A 14,081-nucleotide genomic window follows, 5' to 3' on the forward strand; every position below is an offset into this window, starting at 1 on the left:
GCCATCAACTCAGCAATTCCAAAACCATCCCTAAACCATATCCCCAAGTGCCACATCCAAACACCTCTTGAACACTTCCAAAGACTCCTCTGCCTCTCTGGGCAGCTCATTCCAGTGCCTGACCACTCTTCCAGTGAACATCTTTTTTTACTATCTAAGCTGAACTTGCCCTGGCACAACTAAAGGCCATTCCCTCTCATCCTTTCACTTGAGTTTTGACAGAACAGACTGACCCTAACCTGGCTACAACCTCCTGTCAGGGAGTTTTAGACAGCAATGAGGCTCCCCCTGAGACTCCTCTTCTCCAGACCAAAATGTAATTTTAAGAATGTATCACTAATATACTGAGAAATAACTGACATAGTCCTTTTTATACCTGACTGACCACAGATCAAGGAAAAAACAGTAAGTTAGTCAAATCTTGCTTGATTTTTGTGGACTAAGGGTCCAATTATGCATGAACAATGCTCCTTCAGAGGTGCACTCTCTCTCCTGACTGCTGAGTATGAGAGGTAGAAGAAACAGGAGTAGTTTCTACTGCTACACATAGCAGCCATGGTCAATCTGTAATATTTCACTCCCATCTGGGCACACACTCCTCAGCTACCAGGGCACCAAGGAAAACATCAAACCTCTTTGATCTCAGCAGTGTGCCATTAAAAAACAGAGGCATTTTTAGAGATTAAGTTCTACACCCCCCACAGTGAGAATCAGAAGGGGCCCAGGCAGGTAGAAAACTCCTATTACTTTCCAGAAAAAGTGTTTCACCAAGTGTTACATGGGAATACAACTTGGGAAGATGTGAAGACTGCATGCCTAAAGGGGTAAGGAATTTTGAGGCCCATCAAGAACAAGGATATAATGGGGCTTATCATGTTTGAGAGCTTAAAATCAGACTTTTCTTTTTTCTTTTCTTTTTTTGACAAGTACTGTAGTCAGCTGAAAAATGGTCTGGCATTAAAGAACAAAATTATATCGAACTGCTTTATAAAATAAATTTTTAAGAAACATTAGGTAGACTTTTAAGCAATCAATTGTTTATACAGTGGCTATGTGGTGACCACCCTGTGGATCAGTGGCACTCCCAGCACTGCTTGAGGTACTGTCTGTCCTTCTGAACACCCACTCTCAAAGCTGGTTTATTCCTTTTCCTGGTCAAGCTTTATCCTATCCATCTTTCTCTGCTCAGTGCTTTTTCCTCATGACAATTCTGCAAAAGTGAAACAACTGACTATGGAAAACATCCCCTTGTTTGCCCAAGAGTGGGCACTGAGATGCACTTCCCTCAATGAACAGCAAAGCTCTGTGTCCAGGGGGGTCTGAGTTCATTCCTTGCACTGGGATGTTCCTTATTGCCCCTACTAGGAAGGGATCTTTAACAATACAGTAACATCAAGAACATTAAAACTATCACCATAAAAACCATTCCAAAAGGGTGCTTGTCCTTAAAATAGGTCTTCTAATTGCTGCCTTGTCTCTGTGGGAATTTCTGGCAGATACCTGGAAGGCAGGCATATGAATCTTATCAGTAAGGATTAAAAACTGGATTATCCTATCTGGATTAATTTCTGAGATGCAGATAGGCAGCAACACATGGTACAGATAACTATTGACAAGCGGTTGTAACATGATGTAGTTTTGCCACACATGAAGTAGAAGACAAGCTGAGGACTGGGAGCAGCCCTGGAAAATGATCCTTTCTAGACACTTTTTCCCCCTCCCCTAAGTCCCAAGAGGAAACCACAGGTTTTCCTTCTGCCTAATTAACTGTAGTTAAAAATAGATTATGATCTGTACTAAATAACTAGAAGTGTTTGACAAGACTTGTTTGTTCCTTGGTCAAGCAAAAGAACTCTTGAATCTTGTAGGGCTCACTGCAGTTTTATATAACTGAAGATTTACTCTATTCCCTAGCTTGGGAAGAGTGAGAGAGCTTGAGGCTGAGAAGCTGGGAGAGTCCCACAGAGACTTCAGCTCTGGCAGAAGTCCCTCGTGTTCCAACCAGAATGTCCTGTGCCTGCACCTGTGTGCCTGCCTCTGTCTGCATTCCATTTTCTTCCCATGCATGTTGTTCAATCCAGTCTGGCATCTCCAGCCTAGGAGGAAGCAACCACCTAAAAACAAAATGCATTTATACTTCCCAGCAATTTCTTTGCTTGTCAAACCTTGGCAGTGGCAGAGAGCAGCCAATCTGTGGGGACTGAAAGTTGTTGGAGGGAAGCACTGTGTGGATCCTGCTTTACAAAACAATCCTGCCTTTCTGCTGCAGCCCTTGTCTTCCCAGGATTGTTCCTCAGCCCTTTGCTTCCTCTGCCTCCTCTTCCTCCACTATGCAATGAACAGTGGGAGGCTGGTGAGGCACTGGAACACATTTCCTAGAGAAGCTGTGGATGCTCCATCTCTGGCAGCGGTACAGGCCAGGCTGAACGGGGCTGGGAGCAGCCCGGACTAGGGGAAGGTGGCCCTGCCCATGGCAGAGGGGCTGGAACTCGGTGATCTTTGAGGTGCCTTCCAAGCCAAACCATTCTGTGATTCTATGAGACAAGACTCTCCAGGCTTTCACCACCCACACGAAACACAAGGCTCTGTCATTAAACACTCTTCTCCTAAAATTCTCCTATTTAAGTTTATCCCTTCCCTTTGAGCCACAACTGCTCACTCACACAGGAGCTGCTGCAGCAGGAGCTGGGACACTGCGGTAATTCCGGACAGGCTCGAGCCCCTCGCTGCTGCCATGGCAGGGCTCCAGAAGGCGACAGCGAGCCCGGTGTCAGCACAGCACAGACTGGCCGTGCTCCACACCCGCAGCCCTCGCTGAGGCCCCGCGGCCTCGGGCACTGCCCCGGCCCGCTGCGGCCCTGCGGCCTGAAACACCGCCCGGGGCCGGCCGGACACTGCCCGCCGACACGGGCGGGGACAGCGGGACAGGAGGCGCCGCTTCCGCGGCTGCAGCCGTGACCCGCCGTGACCCGCCCTTCCCCTTCCCGTTCCTTCTCTTCTCCTTTTCTTCCCTTCCCCCTTCCCTTTCCCGTCTCTTTTCCCGCCACTTTCCGGCGGGGCTACGGCGAGTGCGAAGGGACAAAACGCCTCCGGGGAAGGGAGCGGGAGGGCGGGCGGCGCCGGCCCCACCCCCGCGCGCCCCTCCGCGGCGGGTGACGTCAGGCGCCTCACGCGCCGCTCCGCGCGTCACACGCCGCGCGCGCGCCGGGGCCCCCTCCCCCCTTCCCCGCTCCGCCAATCCGCGCGCGGCGGCGCCCGGCCGAGCGGCGCCGGCCAATCCCTTCCGCCGGCGGGGGCGGGACTTCCGCCGGGAGCCGGAAGCGGGTCTCTCATGCGAGCGGGTGGTTGAGTCTCGGCTCGGAGACGTTTCGGGCCCGGAGCCGCCGCCGCCCCCCCGTGCCCCCCCCCGCCCCGCCCGCCCCCGGCGCTGCCGCCGCCCGCGCCCCCTCGGCCCCGCCTCGCGCTCCGCTCTCCTCCTCACGGCATCCGGCGGCGAGGCCCCGGCGGCGGCGGCGGCGCGGCGAGAGGCCCCGGCGCCCGCGGGAACCCGACAGGAGCGAAAGGCCCCGCGCCGGCGGAGCCCCCCCCCCTCCCCCGTGCCCGCCCGCGTCCCCCGTGCCGAGCCCCGGCCCGAGGGCGGCGGCGGCTGTTGGTGACAGGTGAGTGCGAGGGGCCGCCCGGCCCGCGCCCTCCGGCGGCGGCGCCCGCCGGGGCCGTTCCGCACCCGCGTCTCCCGGTGCGGGGGGATGGCGGGGCCGAAGGGGGAGCGACACCCCCCGCTCCGTCGCCCCCTCGCACCGGGGAGGCGGCCGGAGCCGCCATCTTCCCACCCGAGGCGGTTCCCGGGGGAGAGACGGGAGGGAGGGAGGAGGAGGATCCCGGCTCGGGGCCGCGGTGGTGGCGGGGGTAGGGCGGGCGAGCCGCCGGGGCCGCTCCCGCACTGCGGCCTCGCCGCTCCGGGCGCAGCGGGTGAGCTTTGCCCCCGCACCGACGGGGCCTTGCGGGAGAGCCGCGTGTGCCGCGGGCCGAGCGGGAAGGGGGCGAGCGCCGGGGGGACCCGCCTGGAGCCTTCCCGGCTGCCCGGCCGGGGCGGATGGGCGGCCGCGACCCTCCGGAGCAGCGGGCGGTGCCGGCCCCTGGCCCGTCGCTCCGGGCACGTCGCTGACTTTCCACGCGAGCCGTGTCCTGAGCAGGTGAATTGCCGGCGGGCCGGGGGTGCGCCCAGGCTGCGCAGCGGTACCTGCGGGAGCGCTGCGCTGCCCCCAGGATTTAGTTGTTGTTGGGCCTTCGGTAGCTGCTTCAGCGGAGTTGTTTTCACTCTCGGTTTCAGTTTGTCCAGGTGCTCAAAATTACTACGTAGCTTTGTCCACAGTTTAAACAGATGTGCGCTTGCCAAACAGTGTTTGTTGTATGAGATTCCTGTGTGGCAGATAAGTATAATTATTTTTATTCTGCAGGTAAGCGAATTGAGGCAAAGTGGTTAAGACTTGCCTGTGGCCACAGAGAGACAGAGCTGGTTTCAAAACCACTGTTTAAACTTGAGTCACTCTTGGGGTAAAACCATGGGAATTCTGGCTTCCGATTCCGTGTCTTGTCTCTGGCCTAGTTTTGTTGGCCTCTGAATCCTTAGTAAAACTGGCGAAGGAATCTTTCTGAAGTACTGCCTCAAGGATTGCTATTACAAGGTCTGTCTTGTGGTTGAAGTTTCATGTCAGACTTATCTGTTTTTTACAGATTGGATAAATTCTCAAAGGTCAAAGCGTGTTGTATTTTTTTTCAACTTGCTGGTATTTCACAACTCTTGGGTTTTGATTCTGGTCTGGTAATTTTTTATCAGTTGAACTTTCACTTCTCCCTGCTGACTTGTAAGCATTTCTTCAAGTCAGTTCTCAAGATATAAAGCTAATCAGCTTACTCACTCTAGCTATTAGAGCAACATTGATATTTTTATATTTTTAATTTTTTTTTGTAGGAAGTGAAAAAGAGTTGAAAACTAGGCTGAGGCCTGATAATACGCAAACAAAAAGCAGTATATATTTTATGTACAATGTCTATAGAAAATTTTATTCTTCTAGATGTGTTGTCATTCACGTGGGTATGCTCTTTATATGGAAGCCACAATTACTTCTATGTTTAATTGGTTTTACATTTTGGGGGAAAAATAATCTTTATTCAGATGGAGGTAAAAGTTTTCCTAAATGAATTACAAACATTGAATTTACAAGCAGAAAATTGAAAGCATTTGATCTCTTGGATGTTCCTTAGTAAACAATTGTATGTAATCGGGTCCTTAAGCGCACACAATGTTCTGGGTTAGATTGAACTGTTTACCTTGTAATTTTTTCCAGGTTTTTTTTACCCATTTATACACAAACACCGTGAAGGACTAAAGGTGTAAGCACACACAAGCATGTGCTGCCTTGGTTGCTTTTTATGGCTGGCTGTAGTGCCAATATACACACAGAAAGTACAAATGACTGATGTGTATTTATTATATGTAGTGCTTAGATATGGGGCTGTATCTTCAATGTTTCATTACGGAGCAAAACAGAAGATCTGGAACTGGAGGCAGTTATGGGAGCTTGGGGATTTTGTTTGGGGGTTTTTGTTTCTTTGAGACATACAGAAACCATCTAGGCAGTTTCTGATGGTGATGTTTTATTTCAATTAGAGTGAAGTTAAATCCTTGGTTTATTTACTGAAATGCAAAGTCAATAGAGTCAGGTTTGTCTAATCTACATGTTCTGTACTGATCTGTTGCTGCGTCCCTTATTAACTCTCATATCTCACAGTGGCTTTGGCTTTAAATCAGTTGAGAGCTTAATTGGCATGGTAATATAAACTCTTTGTTAAATATTTATTACATTACCTCACAGAATGCACATGCTAGACACGGAAAAGGCATGTTTGTGACCATAGTGCATGACAAATCTAAAGTGACAGCTTAAAGGTAGCAAAAAAGGGGTTTCAAAAAACAAAGTAATTAGGTGTAGATGTATTCCATCAGTTTGATTTTTTTTAAAACTCAGTGGCTTTTAGCACCTTCAGCGCTATTAATGTTTAATTCCATGGTGTCTATATATATTCATCAGGCATTCACATTCTCGTAAATTAACAGGTAAGGCACACAAATAAGAATGTAAAGCACTTGACTTTTCTTGTGCCTGTGTTGGAAGGAGCAGGTTTTGCAAAGGCCACAGCCTTATCGATCTTGAAGAAGAGCACTCTTGCCTTGGAGGTGTGAAGGTGACTGTGGAGATAGCTCACAAATGCAGTGTCAGGAGGGCTGTTGCTGGCAGAAAGAGATGAAACAAGCAAAGAAATGTGTTCTGGAGTCTGGAGAATATTAAGCTTTGGGAGTGTGATTTGTGTGTGTGCATGTACGCACACGTGTGAGAAACTGTTACATGCCATAAGGCGTAGTAAGCATGGTTTGCAAAGTTCCCTGTTCATCGAAGCATTTACTAGCAAAATGACATTTTTGGACAACAGGTTTGTCTAAGTCTTAGACATAACTGTAGAAAATAATCTCAGGCTGCTTTTTTTTTTTCTGCATGTAATCAGTGATACTCAGCCACCAGGTGTATTGGAAGTCTCGCGCATTTGCATTTAGAATGGGCACACAGGTATGAGTAGGAAGGACAGGATGTTACAAAACAGGACGTTGTGAGGGAGAAAATTAACCCTCTCCCTGCAGTTTTGAAATGGGCAACGATGTGTGGAGAGCTGTGTAGAAGATGAGAATAAAAGCTACTCTTGTAGTAAAGGCCCTGGAAAGGAGTTTGAGCAATGTTGTTCTGAAAGCAAGGCATGTACATGCTGAAATTAATACTCTGAATTTAGTCCGTATACAAGATCTAGACGGGTGGATTTCACAACAGAAGCCACTAATTGAATTAGGATGGGGAAAGTGATGTAAAACTTAAAACTAGCACTATTTCAAAGTTTGTAATCCTTCAAAAAAGAGAAGACACACACGCACAACCTCTTCCCTGAGCTGGTAATGTGCTTTGTCAAAGGCACCAGTTCTAACTGCTTTTGCATTTTCAAGCTAATGCTTTAGGAAAGCTCTGTTTTCTTTTCCTGTGCATTAACTCCTCTGCTAAACTCAAGGCAATCTAGTATCATAATAGTTAAACACAAAAATGGCATTCTAAAGCAACCTTACTGAATATAAAACTGAGTGATTATTTCACCTGATCAAAAAACCTTTACTGTATATACCATAAAATTGAAGAAGACCTATTGCTATTCCAACTACCTGTTTCTTTTCTCTTTAAGCATGTAATGATTTTGACTGTCTAATGATAAAAATGTGTCTACAACCAACAAGTTTGAGAAACTTGTTAGAAACAGGAGACCAGCAGTTGATTTCTGTTCCACCCATTCATCTACTTAAGTTCCATAAAAGTATTACAAGATAGAAACAATTTCTGTTAATTGGTTCCCAGCTGGTGGTACTTAAATTTTGGTGATGTGATGGAGCCAAGGATTTATGAAATCATCGGTCTTTCACATCTGTGTGTGTAGCTGTTCCATACCTTTTCTAAAGGAGGGTGCCTCCCCATTCAGAAGCAGGTGCTGCAGAGCAATATCCGCAGACAACAAAGGTACTTTGGAGTGCTCAAATTAGGTGTGACTTTAATACAGCATAAATGTGTGATTAGGATAGCCGTGGCAGTGTTCATTCTGTGATGTGTGCTGCTGCAGGTATTTTGTGTCTGGGTATGTGTTTCAGGAACAACAATTAACTCCAAAATTGGAAGTCTGACAGAGGTTACTAATATGTGGCTAGCTGCTTGGCCTAGAACATTGCCGGGAATTGGGGAAGCGCTGTTTTGACACCCTGATGAATCACCAATTTCTTTGAGTCTTAATCTTTTCGAACGCTCTCGTTTACCAGGGAGGGCTGGGCTATGCATGTTCTGGATCCTGTCAGTCCAGCTCCTTAATGGGTAGTTGAATGATGTAATACAAAAGGAATCAGTTGTTCATAAGCTGAATGGATTGCCACCTCTGCACTTCCAGCAGCTCTGTTGTTATTCTCATAAGGCTGTTGGCATGTAAGGAGCTGGTGTTCCAGAGAGCATATCCTACAGTAAAGGTTTATTCTGGATTGCCTCTATGGCCATGTAGAGTTCACAGAGATATGAAGGTCAGCGTGTGTGTATTTAAGGTAGCGGCAGGTATACACAACTTTGAGTTCTGGACTGTTGCACTTATAGAAATATAGACGCCTACAGAAATGTATAGACATCTGTCTGCCATGGTAGCCTGTGATGAATTGGACACAATTGCTTTATCTGTTAGGGATTCTCTTCTAAAATTCCAGTATCACTTTCATTATTGAAAACAGGAAACACTGGTAACACAGACTTTGGAAATCACACCTTGAGATGCTATCAGAATTTCACATGGAATATGTTCAGGAATACACTGTTTTCAGTGTGAAGAACATACAGTTATTTTATCTAAAGTTAGTGCTGGGCTTTTTGGAAGTTGAAATACTGCATCACCTTATTTGGCTTTTAGATTTCTTGTGTTTTTTTGCACTAGTATCTAAAGAATATTTTCCCTTTGCATGGGTTAATTCTCTCTTACTGACTTCTGGAAGTGAGCAACAATAGTGAATACTTTATTGGTACTATTCACAAGATGGACTTTCATCTGTCTTGTTATTGGAATTGCAAACTTGCTTCAAACACTAGATTTCTGTTACTCTGTTAAAAGTGTTTATCAGTGTTTCTGGGCCCATGTAATGTTCTGCAGTCTGTTTTAAGTAAAGTATTTTATAGTTACAGGATGCCAGTGATCCAACAGGGAAACCTGAGAAACAAAATATTAGTTAAATAGTAACTATGTTGAGAAAAAAATAATTTCATAAATTTCATTTGGCAGAAACTTAATGAAGGGTTTGAAAGCTTTACAGTGATGTCTCTTGGCAGCTTTATGGTTTTGTTTTCAGTCACTGTTGGTATCCATATGCGTATTTTCACAGGTTGTGATGCTGTCACAGGTTGCCCCACAACAGAGTCTGACTCTGACTGTTGTTCAAACAAGGAACTCATGAATCAACAGGCCAATGTCCAAAGTAGCTTGCTTTTCCATACCCTGGTGCTGAGGGTTTGTGCTCAAATGTTTGAATGTATCCTCCTGGTTTCTGGTTCTTGTTCTAGGAATTAAGAAGTGGAGCAGAAGTGAAGAATGTACTGGGGCACAGTTACTTTAAGTGCTGAGCTACCTGTATGTGCAGAATTCGCAGTCCTATCTCAGAGTTTCATTCCCATTCAATGTTGCTGCCCAACAGATAGGGACAGAAAATGGTCACCATCTTGCTGCTTAAAGCAGCAAGGCAAACAATTTGGTCAGAATATCATTGCCTACATTGGCATCTCTCCAGGATCTTGGGTTTGTGTCCCTGCTCAAATTTAAAGCTTCTTGTCCAATTCTTCATAATAAATGTCAAAAAAATTATGCTATCTCGAAGGAAGGGACTCTTTTTAATGAACATGTGTTACAGTTTAGCTTATAGTCTATATTTTATGATTATAATTTTCTTAGTTAACAGTGTGTATTCTAACTGTATTCAAGGAATAAGTGAAGTTTTTAAAGGGTCCAGTTATTTTGACTTGCAAGGAAAAATTATTGTCATTAAATACAAGCTAAGATATTGGCAGTCCATCCTTTAACTGTGAGTCAAAACCTGAATTACCAGTAGTTTTGATTACAGTGATACTCTAGGAAGGTGGGGTACTCTAACTGTGAACAAATGTGCACCCAGGAGGTATTAGTCTTTCATACAGTGATTTAAAACCAAGCAAGAGGTGCTTCTGGTTTCGGTGAAGCTTGCAATGGAGGATGGTAGCCTTTATCAAAAGAGGAAGTAGTACAAAAATGACTGGATTATTGGAGTTAAATTCTGGTTTTGGTGAAGAGGTTAATGAAATAATCATTACCAAAAAACATTAGTTTCCTTTTCTTTTACAAAACCTTAAAGTTAAATTATGCTTCTTCTGTAAGTAGTTAAATTTCAGTTTAAATTTGAGACTGAAGAGGTTTCAAAACTTAAACATTCTAGGTCAGTGAACGCTTTTCAAGTCATCTGAAAAAAAAAACCAAAACAAAACTCCAGAGATTGAGGAGAGTTCATCCTAGGGTGTTTGTTTTGCAGAATGACTGTTTATTGAAATAGTCCTTGCATTGTCAAGTATTGCTGTATACATTCATGTTGGGACAAAAATTGTCACTGTACCTTTTTGCTTATCACTGGCATTATCAACATCATGCATAGTTATTTATGCCTCTCACTTGGACTTTATGTAGGTATAGATCCTCTTCTCTCCTAGTTTTCTCAGGCCTGTTGTGAGGGAAGATATATTCCAGGAGGACTGTAATGGTTGTCCCTTTGGCTTGCATCAAATCTTTTCCAGAATTCTAGTTCTGTGTGCATTTGAATTTGAGATCCGTGGTGTTGAATTTCTGCTTCCCTGAGTTAGGAGTTTATTGTATGGTCCCAGAATGCCATTGTAAAGAACTTGGCAAATTGGCTTTGAAGCTGTGTATGTGTGTTAAATAATAATTCAAAGTACTAAAAATATTAAGGATCCTGGAAATTCCGTATGCAGCTTTTGACCTCCTCTTGCTTAAGTACAATGCTGATTGCAGACTTGAAACATGGAATCCAAGTAATAGCAATATTCCAAGATAAGACTATTAAGATCTGTTAAAGAAGGTCAGACTTCTAACCTCACCCTTGGAACTGCACTAAATATTAACCCTATATCTTCAAGTGGTGTTTTCAGTCTTGTCTTTCATCATAAAATACTGCATCTGCTTCTGCCAACTTTGGAATTTTTCTGAGGAAGATGTTGTTCATAAAATGCTGCCCAGCAAAGCTGGGTTAGTTGTTTCCTTCACCCTTGCCAAGTGTCCTGCCTGGAGTCACAGGCAGGCTGTGAGTGCTTCAGCCACTCTCTGGTTAGCAGTGTAGTGAAGAATGCGGAAAACTTAGAGCTGGTATTGGTAAATCGTGAGGAGGAACATTCAGTAATTGAAACAAGGAAGTTCGTTGTTCCCAGCATTGCCAAACTCACACTCTTCATGCACAACATTTAACTTGTTCCCTCTAAGCAAGTGCTAAACCTCCTGGAACCTTGTCATGTGTTACAGCATTTGAAGATTTAGTGTTTCTTTGAAGAACTGGGAAAAGACCATCAGTTGCTGCCTCTTAGCTTTAAAAACTTGAAGCAACTAGTAAATACTGTAGAACTGGCAGTTTTGTTAAACAAACAGAATTTATGAAATGACAGGTCCACTCACAGTGAGCCTGACATGCTGAGGTGGTAGTGAGTGTCTTATCCAGCAAAGTTCAGAATCTTTCGAGTTTTCACTCCATGTCAGGAATCTTAGACTGAAACTGTCTCTCACAGTGAAAGTGCAACAGTCTCCTTAAACTTCACTGCTCTGTGTGAGTTCTTAGCATGCTTAATTGTTGCTTCCTTCAGCACAGGAATAGGTAAATAATTCTTACACTTCCCTTCAATAGCTACTTTAAAGAAAAGCAAACATCAGACCGCCCCCCCCCCCCCACTGGTTAAGCGATAGCAGGCCAGTTATGTGGGGAAGGAAGGGAAACAAAGAAAATACATTATTATGCAAGATATTATCTTTGCAAAATAATTCCTCATGTGCATGAATTCAGAGAAGGTATGGTAGGATGAGACAGACCTAGTGTCCAGAGTGCCAGAGTAAACTTACCTGCTGGAGATATCTGTCAAAATAGAGAATAGTTTGAAGGAAATAGAATATAGATCTATTTTCTGATAGCCATGTTAATCTCCTCATGAAGTCTTGGTTGGCTATGGGAAAGAGCAGTACAGGTCTATTTTAAGAGTTCAAGAGTTTAAGCTACCATGTAGTGTTCTGTAAATGACTATTTAAAAATAGTACAGGAATGAGCAAGTTTTTGGGAAACCCAGTCATTAGTGCTAACAGGTATTCACTCCTGCTCTGTCTACTCTAGGGCAAGCTTGAATTTTCTCACCAATTCAATTTACTGTTTCTAATCAATTGCTCTTCTGCTTTCTGTGTGTATAGAAGTGTTGTGCAGTTTTTGACTCATGTAACATTAGAGCAGACAAGCAACATGGATGATAGTTGATTTAGGTGAGGTTTTGTATTTGATGGTGCTAAAATTTAGAAACATACTTTTGTGATGCTTTCCATCACTTTTTTTCCCCATCATTTAACATTTCCATCAAATGACAATTTCTGAATCAGTGAGCAGTATTTGATATTTAATATTGGTATTACATTAAAAGCCTGGAACAGTCTCCCAGCTAATTTGTTGGCATAAAGACCTCTGAAGTTATTGAAAAGCTTTGACTTTCAGAGAAAATCCAATTAGCCTATCAAAGACCACCCTAAAACATCTAGAATTAATATTCGTGTAGAAAGTAAACATTTTTAGCAGTTAAATTCATGCATATTAGTAAAAATACCAAGATTTTTCTTTGGATTGCCTCAGCTGTGAGTTGTGTTTGCAGATGAGAATCCTACTTCACTGGACACTGCAAGCATAGGCTGTTGCCTTGTAGGTGGATGGAATGTTACAAGAAATCAATGTGAATAGTGCATTAGTATAATATATGATGCCTATGCTCTGATGAGATTATTAAAATATATTAATTAAAGAAAAAATCCTGCTGAAGGAAGGGGCTTCCATCACATCCTGCAGTTTCTCTTAACCCATGTTAGGCATAAATATAAGGGGGTTTATATGCTTAGACATTATTTAGGCTGGCTGGTTTTAGAAGATTATATGAAGAATTAAACTGCCTCTATGGTTAGGCATATTTAGCAAATATATTCCAAATGTAGTTTGGAAGCAGAGGCAGATATGAAGTGCTGTGCAGAGTGTGGGGTCCATCTCCAAGCTTGGCATTCAGTAGCTACTTTAAAGCATTGTTTGCCCTGTATTTAGGGCTTAATTAGTTTTCTGATTATTTCAGTGCAGAAGAGGCAGTGGCTTGCACTGTCTTTTCACTCTTTAATTCAGTACAGGCAGTGTTCAGTCTCCTGGGGTTTCTGTTGTGGAGGTCCTGCAGATATGTTACTGTAGCCTTTTCTTTTTCGGTTTTGGGTGGTTTTAGTTTTTTTTTTAATTGGTGATGTTTTGTAACAGCAGCAGCAGAGTGATGTGGACTTAAGCTCTTGAGTTCCACTCAGACCTGAAGTATTGGTCTCTGCTCCTCTGGTTTCTTAGAGCAGGACAGAAGGGTTAATGCCACCAGGCATTCAGCTTGAGTCCTCTCTCCTCTACTGCTGTTTTGGTGGCCACAGAAGTGAAGTGCATGAGCAAGCAACTACTGTGTAGTTCTCTGTTTAACTGGAGAAGGGGGTGTTCAGATTTATTCAAATTCTGTTCCTGCTGGTGATGTTTTCTGTCCTGGAAAAGTAAAAAGTTGTGCCAGTGCTGGGAGGTAGGCAGGAAGTCAAATGCTTACAAATGTAAGGGAGGGCAAGTGATGGAGCATTTTAGTGGAAAATCATTATACTTCAAGGTACTTACCTAATCAACTTGAGTAACAAATTTCTGATCTCTTTCCTGAGAAAGTTAAAAGACCTTTTTCATTCAATGTGAGATGTTTTCTGCTCTTTGTAGGCCTTGGTAATGAATATAGAATGTGTAATTCTACATTCAGCTTATTAAGAGAGAATGGGTTGTGGAGAAGTACTATGATAATTATATTAAGTTAGCATTCCACTTTTCAGAATTGTCATGATTTGGTTGAGCTGCTAACAATTTAACTCTGCCATTTGAGGGGTTTCTTAGAAAATGCACAAATCAGAGAGTTGAGAGATGAATTTTAATTGTGTGGTACGTTTGAAATCATCATCTGATAAATATCTTATCTGACACGATAGTTATAATAGAAATTAAATCTATATCTTTATGAATAACCTGCAGGGTGTGTGCTGTTAGTCCACTTACAGTGAGGAAAACAAGCTTGTGGCTTTGTGATGGATGTGCAACATGAAGCAACTCCTGTTAATTAATGAGTTGAGTTTCTTAATGTGCT

General features: G+C 43.9%; 1 protein-coding gene across 1 annotated transcript in view; it reads left to right on the forward strand.

Annotated features, from left to right (window-relative positions):
- Nucleotides 1-3,409: 3,409 nt before the first annotated feature.
- The window catches only part of LARP4B (La ribonucleoprotein 4B), a 55,956-nt gene continuing 45,284 nt past the window's right edge, over nucleotides 3,410-14,081 (forward strand). Inside the window, exon 1 of the mRNA XM_084223298.1 lies at nucleotides 3,410-3,659. The gene's annotated coding sequence lies outside the window, so the exon portion shown is untranslated. The remainder of the gene's footprint in view (nucleotides 3,660-14,081) is intronic.

Source organism: Fringilla coelebs (assembly GCF_963513975.1).
Source record: "Fringilla coelebs genome assembly, chromosome: 1".
Taxonomy (NCBI): domain Eukaryota; kingdom Metazoa; phylum Chordata; class Aves; order Passeriformes; family Fringillidae; genus Fringilla; species Fringilla coelebs.